Here is a 19,038-nt window from a genome sequence, read left to right on the forward strand (position 1 = left end):
GCTTTATTACTAATATCCTTCTCATCTTTCCTACTATTTATTTCCTTAGCTTCTTATGACTATCACTTTGTTGTTTAAATCTTATGATTGATGTTGATTGCTTTTATTTAGCATCTTATCACTATTACTTTGTGTTGGTATCTTATGATTTAGGAGGATTCTATTGTATGGTTATGATCATGATTATCACTTGTGGCTTGAATGTATGTTGAGAGATTATGCACACCGGAGATCAATTCCTTGGGTGTCCAAACACACTTGGCCAATAAAGAATTCTATTCTATTACATAAAGAACTTATGTAGTATACGTTTTCCTGCCTAAGAAAGGGATTGGACTAGAAAGCCTCCAAGGTCCCTTCCATCTCTGTTATTGTTCTGCCCCAGCTCTGGATTTCCGAGGATATGGACACACACCAACAGTCCTTTTCAAATTTATTAAGTAGCAAGAATAAACAAGACCGGCAAAAGTTGGCAACCAGCCCAGAAAACAAGATATGATAAACCAAAATACTCTGATAATAATACAAGTTGTTTCCAGCAAGAACGCACTAGCTGCGTGCGGCTTAAATAGGCTAAGGGAGTGGCCAATTATCCTCAAGCCCTACTCTCGAGTAGCCACTCCTGCCTTTTGGCAGCCCTGCGTGCCCGAGCATTGAGGAGAGGCTCCTCCACTTCGCTCTCTCCACTTGAAGGAGCCTCTGGAGGTTCTGAAGGCCCTGGCTGAGTCTCTGCCTCTGGCATCACATCCTCTTCAGCCTCCTCGCTGTCCGACGCGAGCGCTGGCTGTGCAGGCTGCTGGCACGACACCACACCAGCCTCCTCATCGTCGGGATCAGCCACGATCCGCGCAGGCTGCTGGCGGGCCACAACAGTTATTCTGTTATTCTATTCTATTATTCTGCAGCAACAAGCTAGCAAGCAAGCCACCGTCCCTCCTGCTACTGTCAACATACAAGGCACCAAACGTAGAAGTGTAAAATGTCACTCCTTAGCTATACAACAACTTCATGAAATATTTGAACAGAGGTTACTGATAACATTGTGCAATACATGATAGAACTTTGCTCTCATGGATCTTGGGTCACTATTTCTTTGCATGGGCATGATTCCACTTTGATGATCACTTCTCAATTGTGACGGTGGCTCAGCCAGTCTTTAATTTTGGTCATATGAGCGCAATAGCTATAGATTGATTTCTTTCGCTATTGTGTGCTTGGTTTTAAAATGTAAAATACTCAATAAAAATTATTTTATAAAATATATATATATAACTTAGATTTACACACCGCTTTGCAGTGCTTTACAGATCTCTTTAAGCGGTTTGCAGAGACAGCTTCTTGCCCCAAACAATCTGGGTCCTCATTTTACCCACCTCGGAAGGATGGAAGGCTGAGTCAACCTTGAGCCGGTCAGGATCGAACTCCTGGCAGTGGGCAGAGTCAGCTTGAAATTCCGCATTCTAACCACTGTGTCACCACAGCTTCCTTCCTTCCTTCCTTCCTTCCTTCCTTCCTTCCTTCCTTCCTTCCTTCCTTCCTTCCTTTGCAAGCAATAGCAGACTTATATACCGCTTCACAGTGCTTTTACAGCCCACTCTAAGCAGTTTACAGAGTCAGCCTCATGTCCCCCAACAATTTGGGTCCTCATTTTACCCACCTCGGAAGGAAGGAAGGCCGAGTCAAACCTTGAGCCTGGTGAGACTCGAACTGCCAAATTGCAGGCAGCCGGACAGTCAGCAGAAGTCGCCTGCAGTACTGCACTCTAACCACTGCACCACCCTGGCTCAAGAGCGTCTACAGATCAGCTTGAACTCAATGATATTTCCTTTTTTAAAGCCAGTTTCTTGAGTAAACCCAAATGCATTAAACCCAAATCAAACCAAGAGCCTTGGTGGCACAGCAGACTAAAGTGCTATTAAGTAGCACCAGCTGCCTGCAATTACTGCAAGTTCAAATCTCACCAGGCTCAAGGTTGACTCAGCCTTCCACCCTTCCGAGGTAGGTAAAATGAGGACCCGGATTATGGGGGCAATAAGCTGACTTTATATTAAAAAAAAGAACACCGCTTAGGGGGGCCGGAAAGTCCTACTAAGCAGGTATATACAAAAGTATGAAGGTTATTGCTTAATGCATTGTAAGCCGCCCTGAGTCTCCGGAGAAGGGCGGCATATAAATCAAACCAACCAACCAACCAACCAACCAACCAACCAACCAACCAACCAACCAACCAACCAACCAACCAACCAATAAATAAATAAATAAATAAATAAATAAATAAATAAATAAATAAATAAATAAATAAATAAATAAATAATCCACCAGCGTTTCTCAACCTCGGCCACTTGAAGATGTGCGGACTTCAACTCCCAGAATTTTCCAACCAGCATGAATGAAATAAACTAACACTGCAGAAACGTGGCTTAAGATTTGGGGCCAGGAATAAGCTGGACCTTAGCAGAAAATGCCCAGTTCTCCCCACTTTTTGAGTCAGAGTGTCATACTGGAGAGAAATAACTTCAATAATTGTAACTGCTGTGGCCTTGACCTATGGCCGTTTTGCTATGGAGATGTTTGAAGGCATCTGGCATATACAATGAAGTCAGACCAAATTCCACTGTAATGACAATCGTTCTTTGATTATAGTTTTAGGCTTCTAAATAGGCCTGGCTAAAATTGTGGATGTGTGGATATGATTAGTCTCCCAAAGATTTTATACACTCATGGATTAGTCTCATAAAAATATATATTAGTCCCATAAAATATATATATATATATATATATATATATATATATATATATATATATATATATATATATATATATATATATATATATATATATATATATATATATATATATATATATATATATATATATATATATATATATATATATATTATATATATAATTTATATATATATATATAAATTATCTCTCTGAAGCCAAGTCTGTAAAACTGAAGGACATGTCAGGCTACCCTCTTTCAGGATTGTCTGTGCAAGAATTCGACACGAAAAACCATGTTTGATTGATTTGTCAGCCCTTCCAGCTATCTAAATCCATTTGGATGCTCCAAGCAGGATGCTAAGAACTATAAAATGCTGCTATTGTTTAGCACGAGCTTAAACAGCCGCTGAAATAAATGAGTTCCAACAGTTTAATATTATATAGTCATCATTGGGTATGTAAGACTGTGCAAGACTGGGGGGGAAAGTAAGCCGCCAAGGAAGGAAGGGAAGGAGGGAGGGAGGGAGGGAAGGAGGGAAAAGGAGGGAGGGAGTGTGGGAGTGTGGGAGTGTGGGAGTGTGGGAGGGAGGGAGGGAGGGAGGGAGGGAAGGAAGGAAGGAAGGAAGGAAGGAAGGAAGGAAGGAAGAGAAAGGAGGGAGGGAGGGAGGGAAGGAAGGAAGGAAGGAAGGAAGGGAAGGAGGGAGGGAGGGAGGGAAGGAGGGAAAAGGAGGGAGGGAGTGTGGGAGTGTGGGAGTGTGGGAGGGAGGGAGGGAGGGAGGGAGGGAAGGAAGGAAGGAAGGAAGGAAGGAAGGGAAGGAGGGAGGGAGGGAGGGAAGGAGGGAAAAGGAGGGAGGGAGTGTGGGAGTGTGGGAGTGTGGGAGGGAGGGAGGGAGGGAGGGAGGGAGGGAGGGAAGGAAGGAAGGAAGGAAGGAAGGAAGGAAGGAAGGAAGGAAGAGAAAGGAGGGAGGGAGGGAGGGAAGGAAGGAAGGAAGGAAGGAAGGGAAGGAGGGAGGGAGGGAGGGAAGGAGGGAAAAGGAGGGAGGGAGTGTGGGAGTGTGGGAGTGTGGGAGGGAGGGAGGGAGGGAGGGAGGGAAGGAAGGAAGGAAGGAAGGAAGGGAAGGAGGGAGGGAGGGAGGGAAGGAGGGAAAAGGAGGGAGGGAGTGTGGGAGTGTGGGAGTGTGGGAGGGAGGGAGGGAGGGAGGGAGGGAGGGAGGGAAGGAAGGAAGGAAGGAAGGAAGGAAGAGAAAGGAGGGAGGGAGGGAGGGAAGGAAGGAAGGAAGGAAGGAAGGGAAGGAGGGAGGGAGGGAGGGAAGGAGGGAAAAGGAGGGAGGGAGTGTGGGAGTGTGGGAGTGTGGGAGTGTGGGAGGGAGGGAGGGAGGGAGGGAAGGAAGGAAGGAAGGAAGGAAGGGAAGGAGGGAGGGAGGGAGGGAAGGAGGGAAAAGGAGGGAGGGAGTGTGGGAGTGTGGGAGTGTGGGAGGGAGGGAGGGAGGGAGGGAGGGAAGGAAGGAAGGAAGGAAGGAAGAGAAAGGAGGGATGGAGGGAGGGAAGGAAGGAAGGAAGGAAGGAAGGGAAGGAGGGAGGGAGGGAGGGAAGGAGGGAAAAGGAGGGAGGGAGTGTGGGAGTGTGGGAGTGTGGGAGTGTGGGAGGGAGGGAGGGAGGGAGGGAGGGAAGGAAGGAAGGAAGGAAGGAAGGAAGGAAGGAAGGGAAAGGAGGGAGGGAGTCAACCTTGAGCCTGGTGAGATTCGAACTTACAGTAATTGCAGACAGCTGGTGTTAATCACAATGCTATCAGTCTGCTGAGCCACTAGGCCCTTTCACTGTAGTGTTTTTATTATACACAAATATTTATTTAGACCACAATCCATTGCATTGATTCATCCAGTAAAAAGACAGATAATCATGAAGACATGCCTTCCCCTGTTAACGGTGCTAGAAAAGCGTAAGAATCGAAATATCTATGAATCTCCCAGGAACGAGCTAATGAGAGGATCTCTTCAATCTTTCATTCACTACGGAGCGATCAATATTTTCAACAAAGCACTGAATTGTCTCAGCCAATTTGTTCCCCGGTGTCCTTGCAACACAGCTAAAATGATTTGTGGAGGTTTCTCTTTCTTATTATCTGGTAGAGCCGCTAATGACATTAAATAGCTAAAAAGATTGGTCAACCATTTGTCTGAAGTGGTGTAGGGTTTCCTGTCTAAGCAGGGGGTTGGACTAGAAGACCTCCAAGGTCCCTCCTCTCCTCTCCTCTCCTCTCCTCTCCTCTCCTCTCCTCTCCTCTCCTCTCCTCTCCCCTCCCCTCCCCTCTCCTCTCCTCCATTCCATTCCATGCTATTTTCTACTCTACTCTACTCTACCCAACCCTACCCTCTCCTCTCCTCTCCTCTCCTCTCTTCTACTTGTTCTATTCTACTCTTATTTTACTCTACTCTACTCCACTCTTCATTCCTCTATTCTATTCTACTCTACTCTGCTCATTCTATTGTACTCTTATTCTACTCTATTCTACTCTACTCTACTCTACTCTACCCAACCCTACCCTATCTTATCCTCTCCTCTCCTCTCCTCTCCTCTCCTCTCCTCTCCTCTCCTCTCCTCTCCTCTCCTCTCCTCTCCTCTCCTCTCCTCTATTCTATTCTATTCTATTCTATTCTATTCTATTCTACTCTACTCTACTCTACTCTACTCTACTCTACTCTACTCTACTCTATTTGTTCTATTCTACTCTTATTCTACTCTACTCTACTCCACTCTTCATTCCTCTATTCTATTCTACTCTACTCTACTCTACTCTACTCTACTCTACTCTACTCTACTCTTCAGTCCTCTATTCTATCCTATTCTAAATTCTATTCTGAATTCTATTCCGAATTCTAATCTAATCTAGTCTGGTCTAGTCTATTCTGACATTCTCCCAAAGAAACTTTACAAATGGTCTGCATCTTCAGTCTAATGGAGAAGATCCAGAGAAGTGATCTTCTGCCGGAGAGACAGATCATTTTACAAAGTGCCCGGTCATGCAGAAGGGGGGGGGACGTCTGGCCACATTTAGCAAAGCGAAACCCTGTGCAAAAGTTTGAGGAACAAATAATAAATATCAACAGAAGAGAATGTTTGTAACTCAGGCTTGAACGGGGTGGGTAGGGGGTGGTCCCTGATCCTTGGAGTGCGAATTAAAGTATTGCTCATCAGAATTCAAGCATCGCTCAAGTCCCATGACATTAAGAGTTGCTGTAAGGGTACCAGAGCTAGGTGCTTTCTGCTTAAACCGAATTGTAGGGCACTGAAGTAAAAATGATTAGAATAGAATAGAATAACAGAAGGGACCTTGGAGGTCTTCTAGTCCAACCCCCTGCTTAGGCAGGAAGCCCTGCATCACTTCAGACAAATGGTCATCCAATATCTTCTTAAAAACATCCAACGTTGGAGCATTCACAACTTCTGGAGGCAAGTTGTTCCACTGATGAATTGTTCTCACTGTCAGGAAATTTCTCCTTAGTTCTAAGTTGCTTCTCTCCTTGATTAATTTCCACCCATTGTTTCTTGTCTTGTCTTCAGGTGCTTTGGAGAATAGCTTGACTCCCTCTTTTTTGGGGCAGCCCCTGAGATATTGGAAGACTGCTACCATGTCTCCCCTAGTCCTTCTTTTCATCAAACTAGACATACCCAGTTCCAGCAACCGTTCTTCATATGTTTTAGCTTCCAGTCCCCTCATGATCTTTCTTGTTCTTCTCTGCACTCTTTCTAGAGTCTGCACATCTTTTTTACATCGTGGTGACCAAAACTGAATGCAGTGAAGCTTAAAACTAGGTAAACGCTGGATTTTTACTCAGGAAAAAAGCTACGGTTTGGTTTGCTCGCCTGTTTTTCAAAAGCTATTACACGATATTGTGAGTTTCCCCCCTGTGTGTTTTCCCTCAGCTTCTCCTCCTCAGCGCGCAACAAATACAGCTTTAAAACATAACCAAACCCAATGAAACGGCTACACAATTCCCACAGCTGTAGATGACCCATCCTTCAGCTGTTCAATAGACTTTTGTTTGCCCAGTACACAAGAGCCTGCCAAACTCCTTTTCTCCTCCTTTTCTTTGTCTCCCCTTGCTAGCGAGCGAGGCCCAACTTTTCTCAATCTTTTCCTATCTTCCGTCTTCCAATGGCAGCATGGAAGAAGCTTGAGGGCACCGCTTCTTCTCCAGAAGATGGTTTCCCTGTTGGCAGGCGTTTGCATTGTAAACATCATTGATTTTGAGAATTTTTTTTTTTAAACCCTTCGCTGAAGTCTGTAGCTTTCCATGAGGGATCATTAGGAGGAGCAATTGACTTCATGGCGTCATTAAGCATAATGATGCCATGATGTTCGTCTTGTTGATCAGAGTTTGTTCCAGAGGTCTAAAGGTAAAGGTTTCCCTCACACATCTGTGCTAGTCGTTCCCGACTCTAGGGGGCCGTGCTCATCTCTGATTCAAAGCCGAAGAACCAGCACTGTCCAAAGATGTCTCCGTGGTCATGTGGCCGGCATGACTCAACGCCAAAGGCGCACGGAAAGCTGTTCCCTTCTCACCAAAGGTGGTCCCTATTTTTCTACTTGCATTTTTTACGTGCTTTCGAACTGCTAGGTTGGCAGAAGCTGGGACAAGTAATGGGAGCTCACCCCATTACGCGGCACTCGGGATTCGAACCACTGAACTGCCAACCTTTCGATCGACAAGCTCTAGCTGCGATATGCATACCGATGACTGTCAACCACTCTTCCATGGCTTTGACACCTCTTTTATTACTCTCTTAAAAAAATTAGTACACGTTACTCTTCGTGCTCCACCTTTAAATTTTCATGCACTTCCTTCAGCTGTAAAATTCCCAAGGACAAACGGTAGCCAAGATTTCACATGCGTCTATATTAAATTACAGCTACATAGAATTAATAGGATTGTATTTATTTAGGCATTTTAATGACATTTCTGTGGGATTCAAGGTCTGCAGGCTTTGAGAAGTTTAGAGTCATGAAAAAGGAATTATTTAATCATTCCTCTCCTGCTCCATAAAATAATTTCACATTGGCAACTACTTCTGGAGATCTTTGATGGTATTACTGAAGATTTTCAGGAGCCCATTAGGATCTAGGAACACCCATCCATCTATCCATCCATCCATCCATCCATCCATCCATCCATCCATCCATATTCTCCTTACATTGTATGCAGGGAAAAAGGACTATCACCATCAGGACCACACAGAAAGGAGCAACTTATGGTAGCCGATATCTAAACTCTCTAGAACTGTGTTTCTCAACCTTGACTCAACCTTGGCAACTCAACTCAATCTTAGCAACAGTACGATTTGTGGACTTCAACTCCTAGAATTTCCCAGCCAACAGTTGAAACCAACATGCTGACTGGGGAATTCTGGGAGTTGAAGTCTCACACATCTCAAAATGTTGCCAAGGTCGAGGAACATTGCTCTAGTCTAGAAGCACCATTCATCTATCCTTGGTTGAACTCTTTCTCCCAGAGGCCACAATCTCAAATCCACTGTATATTCCATGGTAAGAGTGTGGTGTTATCACAGTGATGCTCCACTGCCTAGTATAAACTGGTAGATGTGTCTTTTTCTCCCCCTCAACCACTGTACACACCCTGCCACAAGTTGTCTTCTGGAGTTGGTGGTCATTGATCAACTTTGCCACAGGGGCTGTGTTTTCCTTTTTAAAAAATTCTTTCTTCCTTAGATTATATATAATTTCTTCCTTCAGAGCATGAGCTCACTGATGGGTGGGATCTACACTCCTGTTTGATACCCTGGTGACTCATGGATCTCGTAGCTGCTCATTCATGGTCGAGTTTGAGGTCACCGTTGTTGAACTCAACAGATGTTTCCCTACAGATCCTTCTTTGATGGCAGCTGATCCTTAAGAACCCTTTGAAGGATGCCTCTTCCAACTGTCCTATTTAGCTAACCTTTCATCCACCGTTGTTGTTGCTTGCAAAATCCAGATTTCGTTGCAGACTCAGAAAAAAAAAATCAATTTTGCTTGAAATCAAGCCAAATTTGGGAAACAATCCAAGGTTGGAGAAACTTTTCAACCCAAGGGAAAGATCGGATTCACTCTTGTTGAGGTTTGAACTTTCTCAAGTCCATCAGAACCATGGGCAAACTACAGTCCTCCGGTAACCATTTCCAAAATAATGTTAGGAAGCATTATATACCAGTACAAGCTTTCGAGTTAAGAAATTCAACTGACTTTTTCTACCTTTGAGGAATTCAGTCAAACCTAAAATCAAGAACCCTATCCAACTTTCCCACAGATCCTTCACCGAGACTCCGCCAAACACAATCTACTCACATCGACTCCTATTTCTCGGACTGGCTTTAAAGAGTCATTCATCGACTCCTATCCTTCTTTCCCCCCCGCCAATTCTGGGTTCAAATCTCTGCAAAACCCGTGAACTCCAAAGGATGAAAACAATTAAAATCACCAAGAGGAAGTCTATTTGTGTAGCATCAAGGGGTTTGGGCTTAAATAATAGGAACAGCAAATACAAAATTGTCAGTCTTACCAAGTAGACCAGACAAGAAATACAACTATATGAATTCATTGTACTTTATACTAAAACTACATTTATAGTAAAGCTATATAGTAAAGCTATAGTAAAGCCATATAGTAAAGCTATAGTAAAGCTACTACATATAGTAAAGGTATAGTAAAGCTACTACATATAGTAAAGCTATAGTAAAGCTACTACATGTAGTAAAGCTATAGTAAAGCTGCAGACTCTTAGAGGTATAAATGGAGAGTTCTCCCACCACCTCCTTTACAGCCTGAAAAACTAGGGAGGGTCTCTTCTGAGCCGTTTCCTCTTTCCATTAGGCATCTGCAGGCTGGACCCTCTCTTATCTGACCATTTCTTGACAACATCTCTATGTCCAGTCTTTCAAGGTCATTCCCACGCACTTCCCTCCAGCCTTCGCCCAAAGCCCCGCACCAGGAGGCCGAAGCAGACCCCAAGTCAGAATTTCTGCCCCCCTCCGACCCACCCAAAAAGACCCCAAAGGGGGAGACTCTCTGCAGCAACACAAACGTTCATTGCACGTATCCGGTCCAGGGGCCGTAGTTTGAGGACCCCTGACTTAGTGCAATATTAAAAATGCAAATAATTTTTCTGCAGACCACCAAAATTTTCTCATGGACTACCAGTTGGTGACTGCTGATCTAAAGGATGATGGGTAAAATGAAGCAATGGTCAGCATCCTTTTCATTTCTGAAGGAAATGAGTTTCTTCACGAGGTTAAAAAGGACACAGTCAAGCATGGAAAAGGAATCCCATCTCAAGAATGGCATGGCATGATTGTTGTTTTAAACTATAGTAGGAAACCACTGTGAACAGCAAGCAGAGTTGTTAAGGATGCATTTACAACCTCCGTTCTGGCCCATAGCCGAAAGGATGAAATTCTGGACAGCTGACAACTACAAACCAAACACAAGTGAAGATCTGACTTCTTGTTTGCTGAAGGAGGAAATTTCTCCCTTTCGCCCATTTATTAAAAATAGAATAGAATAGAATAGAATAGAATAGAATAGAATAGAATAGAATAGAATAGAATAGAATAGAATAGAATAGAATAGAATAGAATAGAATAGAATTCTTTATTGGCGAAGTATGATTGGACACACAAGAAATTTGTCTTTGGTGCATACGCTCTCAGTGTACATAAAAAGACAAGATACATTTGTCAAGAATCATGAGGTACAACACTTAATGATAGTCATAGGGAACAAATAAGCAATCAAATCATATTAGGAAACAGTCAATATAAATCGTAAGGATACCAGCAACAAGGTTACAGTCATATAGTCCAGTGGTAGGTTGCCCCCAGTGTCCCTGTTGCGAACCAGTAGTAAAGGTAAGTAGAACCCACCCCTGATATAATCATAAGTGGGAGGAGATGGGTGATAGGAACGATGAGAAGATTAATAGTAGTGCAGACTTAGTAACAAACTAGTTAAACTAGTTGAGGGAATTATTTGTTTAGCAGAGTGACGGCGTTTGGGATAAAACTCCTTGTGTCTAGTTGTTCTGGTGTGCAGTATAGCGTCGTTTTGAGGGTAGGAGTTGAAACATTTTAATCGCATACTAGAATCCAGGGTTCCAGGTCTATTGAGGGTAGGATGGGGGTAATTAAATGGTCCAGAGTTCTGAAATAGTTTGACCCTTTTATCCATTTCCTTGAGGTCTCTTTTAGTGATAGAACCACTCCATCAGCTCCTGCTGGGTTCATACAACCCCAAAAATCTGGGCTGAAGAGCCACAATCCCTATGTTCGCCTTCCCCTTGCACATATGTGCTAGTCGTTCCCGACTCTAGGGGGCGGTGCTCATCTCCGTTTCAAAGCCGAAGAGCCAGCGCTGTCAGAAGACGTCTCTGTGGTCATGTGGCCAGCATGACTCAACACCAAAGGTGCACGGAAGGCTGTTACTTTCTCACCAAAGGTGGTCCCTATTTTTCTACTTGCATTTTTTTTTAATGTGCTTTCGAACTGCTAGGTTGGCAGAAGCTGGGACAAGTCACGGGAGCTCACCTGGTTACGCAGCACTAGGGATTCGAACCGCTGAAGTGCCGACCTTTCTTATCAACAAGCTCAGCATCTTAGCTGCTGAGCCACCGCATCCCCCTTAAACAGAGGCTAGCCAATAGCAAAACAGCGGAAAGGGAAGATGGAAGTAGAGCAGCTTCTACAGAATGGTAGTCTTCCCAAGCTTTGTATACGCTATTGAATCTAAGCATTATGAGCATCTTTGTTAGCTGTGACCATCAACTTCTTTCTCACAATGGCCAATTGATGGCCACCCATACAATGAGGCTTTCAAGGGAGAGAGAGGGAAAAAACACTGACCAACACAGAAGAGGCAATGCTATTATTTAACACTGCAGATGAAGGATAAACAGATATGGATGGTATCAACATGTTGGAAAGTTGGTATGACGCAATGGTTAGGGGCATAACACTGGACCCTGGGAAGCCCCTCACGAGCACAAAGCCTGAAAGATGCCTTTGGGTTGGCCTGGTGGCTCAGCAGACTGATAGCATTGTGATTAACACCAGCTGTCTGCAATTAAAGTAAGATCGAATCTCGCCAGGCTCAAGGTTGACTCAGCCTTCCATCCTTTCTAAGGTAGGTAAATTGAGGACCCAGTTTGTGGGGGCAATAAGCTGACTTTGAATAAAATATACAAAAGTATGAAGGCTATTGCTTAGCGCATTGTAAGCCGCCCTGAGTCTCCGGAGAAGGGCGGCATATAAATCAAATTAAAAAACAAACAAAAAAAAAACTTCTCAACCCAACCTTAATCAAAGGATTTTTGTGGGATAAATTACAGAGAGAAAAAAATCACCTGTCCCCCGTGATCTCTTGAGCTTCTGGAGGACAGGTGGAAGGAAAATAGAAGACCTTAACGTAAGGATGTAGCAATGAACAGAGATGGAAGACACCAAGAAAGAGCCACATCTATTGGAAGTACAAAGCTGGACCTTCAAAGGAGGAATGGGGATAGATCAACAGCTTAAAAGATTTCGGGGGAAGATCTGAAAACAGTGAGGTTCCGCCCTCAAGAGCAGCCTGGATCCACAACAAGAAAGAAAGAAAGAAAGAAAGAAAGAAAGAAAGAAAGAAAGAAAGAAAGAAAGAAAGAAAGAGAGAGAGGGAGGGAGGGAGGGAGGGAGGGAGGGAGGGAGGGAGGGAGGGAGGGAGGGAGGGAGGGAGGGAGGGGAGCAAGGGAGCAAGGAAGGAAAAGAAAAAGGAAGGAAGGGAGAGGAAGGAAGCAAGGAAAAGAAAAAGAAAGGAAGGAAGGAAGGAAGGAAGGAAGGAAGGAAGGAAGGAAGGAAGGAAGGAAGGAAGGAAGGAAGGAAGGAAGGAAGAAAGAAAGAGGGAGGGAGCAAGGAAGGAAAAAAAGGAAGGAAGGAAGGAAAGGAAAGGAAAGGAAGGAAGGAAGGAAGGAAGGAAGGAAGGAAGGAAGGAAGGAAGGAAGGAAGGAAGGAAAGGGAGCAAGGAAGGAAAAGAAAAAGGGAGGGAGAGGAAGGAAGGGAGAGGAAGGAAGAAAGCAAGGAAGCAAGCAAGGAAAAGAAAAAGGAAGGAAGGGAGAGGAAGGAAGCAAGCAAGGAAGGAAGCAAGGAAAAGAAAAAGAAAAAGAAAAAGAAAGAAAGAAAGAAAGAGGGAGGGAGGGAGCAAGGAAGGAAAAGAAAAAGGAAGGAAGGAAGGGAGGGAGGGAAAGGAAAGGAAAGGAAAGGAAAGGAAGGAAGGAAGGAAGGAAGGAAGGAAAGAAAGAAAGAAAGAAAGAAAGAAAGAAAGAAAGAAAGAAAGAAAGAAAGAAAGAAAGAAAGAAAGAAAGAAAGATGATTGCTGAACGAATGGTTGTAAGTCAAGAATTACCTGTACTGTGCTTTGGAGTTCCTGGCCTAGACTGTTGCAGGCACCCGGCCAATAAATTACAAGCACGTGTCTATCAATAGACACTTCAGAGCTTTCTGACATCCAGCGTTCAAACTCTGCCAGACAGTATAATGTATCCATTGCCCAGGACTGTCTTATTTAGCTCCATGTCAAAAAAACCAAAAAAAAGCCACGAAGAGAGCTAGTCGATACAGATGAGGTCATCACTCACTGCCTCTCCAGGGTGAGAGAGGCAAAGAATTTGACGTGGTGGATGAAACGCTGCAGTCAGGGGAAAAAAAACAACACAACACTCAACCTTTGCCAACATCAACCCCAACCTGCACAAGGATGCTTTTCAGTGAGGATGAGTGATGTGTTAGCCCAAAAGGTATCAGCTCTGTTGGTGGTGGGTCTCCTGGATGTGTCTGGTCAACCACCAGACGGCCAAGATAGTTGGGATCGGATGTCAGCCAAACCTCTGGAAGGGGTTAGACTTTTTTATTTATTTCATCAAGCATCTATTAGATAACAGATATAAGTATAAACATGATTATGAATACAATTCAATGGGTATGGATAAAAAAGGGACATTAGGACAGGGATGGTGGCCATGCTGGTGATCTTATGCATGCCCCTTACAGACCTCTTAGGAATGGGGCGAGGTCGACAGTAGACAGTCTAAGGCAGAGGTCTTCAAACTTGGCAGCTTTAAGACTTGTGGACTTTAACTCCCAGAATTCTCCAGCCAGCTTTGAAGGCCACAAGTCTTAAAGCTGCCAAGTTTGAAGACCTCTGGTCTAAGGTTAAAGTTTTGGGGGTTTGGGGAAGAAAACCACAGTCGGGTAGTGCGTTCCAGGCATTGACCGCTGGTGGGTTTCGAATTTTTTTAATACCTGTTCTGGGGGCGTGGCTTAGTGGGCATGGCGTGGGCTTGTGGGTGTGGCTTGGTGGGCATGGCAGGGGAAGGTTACTGTAAAATCTCCATTTCCTCCCGATCAGCTGGGACTCGGGAGGCAGAGAATAGATGCGGGCGGGGCCAGTCAGAATTTTTACTACCGGTTCTCCGAACTACTCAAATTTTCCGCTACCGGTTCTCCAGAACTGGTCAGAACCTGCTGAAACCCACCTCTGGCATTGACCACTCTGTTACTGAAGTTGTATTTTCTGCAATCGAGTTTGGAACGGTTTACCTTAAGTTTGTATCTATTGTGTGCTCTTGTGTTATTGCGGTTGAAGCTGAAGTAGTCATTGACAGGTAGGATGTTGTAGCAGATAATTTTATGTACTATGTACTACGTACTACGCTTAGATCAGACCGAAGGCTGCGTAGTTCTAAGTTGTCTAAGCCCAAAATTTCAAGTCTGGTGGCTTGAAATTCTGTTTAAGGGATTCTGTTGTGAGCAGAGGAGTGGACGACGCTTCTCCTGAAATACCTCTGGACTCGCTCAATTGTATTAATGTCCGATATGCAGTGCGGGTTCCAGACAGAAGGGAGGTTTGAAGCAGAGTGACCTTCTCCCCATAATCCAAACCGTCACCAGATCACATGAAACCTGAACTGTTCCTATTGGGTATCTTACCGGAGAAATATAGAAATAAAGAAATAAATTCTTTATTGGCCAAATGTGATTGGACACACAAGGAATTTGTCTTTGGTGCATACGCTCTCAGTGTACATGAGGAGAATAAAATAGATTCATCAAGAATAAAAAGATACAACACTTAGTGATAGTCAAGGTTACTAGTAAGCTATCAAATCGTACTAGGAATATAAAATATTCATAAAATACTAGGAATATAAAATAGCACTTTGGAAGGAAGAAGAGCAGAAAAACCGAATTAACGACTGGCCAATCCTGACTCCACACCCCATTGCAAAGCCAACCTCCATGGCTAAGCAGGATCCACGTTCTACTCGCAACGTGAAGAGAAGGTCAGGCCATACGGTGCTCGCCCAAAATTCACCTGGGAGAACGAGCCTCCAGCAAGAATGGTAAACTCTCTTTCTTGTCCATTCTGCAAAAGTTAGGAGGAGTTGAAACCAAAATTGTCCGGAAGGCAATCCCTGGGGGACGAAGCCTGGGTTAGCCATCCAGGAAGACCCCCACTGACCAGCATAGAGTCCACCTTGAAAAAGGCTGGCTAAAGCATTACATACAAGGCCTGTGAGCTGCGTGGAAAAAGCAAGCAAGCACGAAAAACAAAATAAATCTAACCCCAACACACTAGCATTATGAAAGGAGAGCAAACACGCCACGACTACTAATAAAGGGGAATCTTTGTCACTCAGGGTTGACATGAGGGGTCCTCCATGCTCTTCTGGGCTTGCTTGTTTTCTCGCAGACTTTTCATTACTCACAGTAGGTAAGATCATCAATGTTAGGTGATGATGTTACCTCGTTTGGGTAATGAGATGTCTGCGAGAAAACAAGCAAGCTCAGAGAGCACCAAGGGCCCCACAATCCTCCTATTATTGCTCCTCCTCCTCCTCCCTCCTCCCTCCTCCTCCTCGTCTATAAACTCCACTCTTTACTAACACTGATGATGTTACTTAGCAAGGGTGAAATCCAGCAGGTTCTGACAAGTTCTGGAGAACCAGTGGAGGAAATTTTGAGTAGTTCGAAGAACTGGCGAATACCACTTCTGGCCGGCCCCAGAGTGGGGTAGGAATGGAGATTTTGCAATATCCTTCCCCCAGGAGTGGGGAGGGAATGGTTATGGTTTGTTCCAGGATTATAGTCAAGGGTGAAATCCAGCAGGTTCTGACAGGTTCTGAAGAACCGGTGGAGGAAATTTTGAGTAGTTCAAAGAACTGGCAAATACCACCTCTGGCCGGCCCCAGGAGTGGGGTGGGAATGGGGATTTTGCAGAATCCTTCCCCCAGGAGTGGGAAGAGAATGGGGATTTTGCAGTATCCTTCCCCCAGGAGTGGGGAGGGAATGGGGATTTTTCAGAATCCTTCCCCTGGAGTGGGGAGGGAATGGAGATTTTTCAATATCCTTCCCCTGGAGTGGGGAGGGAATGGGGATTTTGCAGGATCCTTCCCCCAGGAGTGGGGAGGGAATGGGGATTTTGCACCATCCTTCCCCTGGAATGGGAAGAGAATGGAGATTTTGTAGTATCCTTCTCCCAGGAGTGGGGAGGGAATGGGGATTTTGCAGTATCCTTCCCCCAGGAATGGGGAGGGAATGGGGATTTTGCAGTATCCTTTCCCTGCCACGCCCACCAAGCCACACCATGCCCGCCACGCCCACAGAACCGGTAGTAAAAAAAAATTGGATTTCACCACGGTTACCTAGTTTGGATAACGAAACCTCTGCAAGAAAACAAGGAAGCTCAGAGGGCACCAAGGACTTCACAGTCCTTCTCTTCCTCCGGTTTCTCCTCCTCCTCCTCCTCCCCTTCTCCACTCCACATACCTCACTCCCTTCTAGCACTGATGGTGTTACCTGGTTGGGTAATGAAACGTCTGCGAGAAAACAAGCAAGCTCGGAGAGCCCCAAAGAACATGCTTAGTATAAAAGTCTCCTTTGAGTTACTCAAGGGCAAGGTCCTAAATTTTTCTTGGCAGGAAAAAGTCATTTGTTTATTTTATTTTATTTTATTTTATTTTATTTTATTTTATTTTATTTTATTATTTATTTATTTATTTATTGGTTCGATTTATATGCCGCCCTTCTCCGGAGACTCAGGGTGGCTTACAATGCGTTAAGCAATAGCCTTCATACTTTTGTATATACCTGCTTAGTAGGGCTTTCGGGCCCCCCCTAAGCGGTATTCTTTTTTTTATACAAAGTCAGCTTATTGCCCCCACAATCCGGGTCCTCATTTTACCTACCTCGGAAGGATGGAAGGCTGAGTCAACCTTGAGCCTGGTGAGATTCGAACTCGCAGTAATTGCAGGCAGCTGGTGCTACTTAACAGCACTTTAGTCCACTGCACCACTAAGGCTCCTTACTCTTTACCACTGGTTTCGTTGAGAGTAAAAAACCAGGGGCTTCCAGGGGTCTCTCCTGTCCAAGATTTAGCCAGCTCTGACCTTGATGAGCTCTTCAAGGTCTGCTAAGATTAAGTGAGTAACTTCCTTTAGGGACGAAAGGGCCTGTGAAGGACTTGCCAAGGCCACCGGCCACTCTCAAATTAACCAACCTAACAAATGCAATCAGATTTTTCCTTTCGATGAATTAAAACAGCTTGCGTGGATCCGTAACAAGCGTTCCTCCTTCAGCCCGGACAGGAAAACGACAGGCCGAAGGACGTTTGGCGTTCGGAGACCACAAGTGGGGGGGAAAAAATTGGGGTTTTTTTCCCTAGGGTCGACTTCCCCCCTCCCCGCGCAGAGTCAGCAATCCTGCTGCCCTCCCTCTCGCGATAAAGAAAAGGGAAAGAAACTGGAAGTCCTTCGCCTGCTTGCCGTACCACCTTGTGCAATCCCACCAAAACGAAAAGAGGGAAACACACACACACAAACAGCAGACCACAAAATCTCCCGATGCATTCAGCCTGGGGCAGGCCCCCCCCACCCCAAAAGCAGAGCCTGCTGAAATCAAGAGTTTAAACTTTCAAAGCCTTCTTGTAATTCTTCTGTAGATAGATAGATAGATAGATAGATAGATAGATAGATAGATAGATAGATAGATAGATAGATAGAGATAGAGATAGAGATAGAGATAGAGATAGAGATAGAGATAGAGATGTATATATAATAACAACAAGCAGAACAACTGTGCAGTCTTTGTTTCGATGGAATGGCTCTGCTTTTAAGCAGCGCATGCAACAACTTGCTAGATTCTTGGCTCGGGATAGGAGATGGGTAGAAACTTCCCTTTGGTTGTTTTTTTAAAAACAAAAACAAAAAGGAAGGAAGGAAGGAAGGAGGGAGGGAGGGAGGAGGGAGGAGGGAGGGAGGAGAGGGAGGGAGAAAGGAAAGGAAAGGAAAGGAAAAGAAAGGAAAGGAAAGGAAAGGGAGGGAGGGAGGGAGGGAGGGAGGGAGGGAGGGAGGAAGGAAGGAAGGAAGGAAGGAAGGAAGGAAGGAATGGAGAAAGAAGTGGAAGGTGGAAGGAGAAAGGATGGGAGCAAGGAAAGGAAAGGAGGAAGGAAAGAAAGGGAGGGAGGGAAGGAAGGGAGGAGGGAGGAGAGGGAGGGAGAAAGGAAAGGAAAGGAAAGGAAAGGAAAGGAAAGGAAAGGAAAGGAAAGGAGAGGAGAGGAGAGGAGAGGAGAGGAGAGGAGAGGAGAGGAGAGGAGAGGAGAGGAGAGGAGAGGAGAGGAGAGGAAGGAAGGAAGGAGAAAGAGGTGGAAGGAGAAAGGATGGGAGCAAGGAAAGGAAAGGAGGAAGGAAAGAAAGGGAGGGAGGGAAGGGAGGAAGGGAGGAGGGAGGGAGGAGAGGGAGGGAGAAAGGAAAGGAAAGGAAAGGAAAGGAAAGGAAAGGAAAGGAAAGGAAAGGAAAGGAAAGGAAAGGAAAGGAAAGGAAAGGAAAGGAAAGGAAAGGAAAGGAACAGAGGAAGGAAGGAAGGAAGGAGAAAGAGGTGGAAGGTGGAAGGAGAAAGGATGGGAGCAAGAAAAGGAAAGGAAAGGAGGAAGGAAAGGAAGGGAGAGAAGGAAGGAAGAAGGAAGGAAGGAAAGAGAAAGAAGAAAGAAAGAAAGAAAGAAAGAAAGAAAGAAAGAAAGGGGAGGAAGAAAAGAGTTGGAAGGAAACCGCAGTGATTTCTTTCCTACTTTTGCAAAAGAAATAATAATAACAACAACAACAAATCAACAAAGCCATCCTTCCCCAATGCTGCACGTCCTCGCTTTGAGTCAATTCTGGCCAAAATCTGCAGAGATCACATTTAATAACAGGATGGTTCAGTTTGCACGAGGGTAATGTTAGCAAATTGCCCGTT

General features: G+C 44.8%; 1 protein-coding gene across 1 annotated transcript in view; it reads right to left on the minus strand.

The window, feature by feature from the left end:
- PDGFA (platelet derived growth factor subunit A) overlaps positions 1 to 19,038 on the minus strand; it is a gene marked incomplete at its 5' end in the record, with an annotated part of 60,580 nt that overhangs the window by 36,328 nt on the left and 5,214 nt on the right. The window lies entirely within an intron of this gene.

The sequence above is a fragment of the Pantherophis guttatus genome, chromosome 14, assembly GCF_059756535.1.
Source record: "Pantherophis guttatus breed Tessera chromosome 14, ASM5975653v1, whole genome shotgun sequence".
In the NCBI taxonomy this organism is placed as follows: domain Eukaryota; kingdom Metazoa; phylum Chordata; class Lepidosauria; order Squamata; family Colubridae; genus Pantherophis; species Pantherophis guttatus.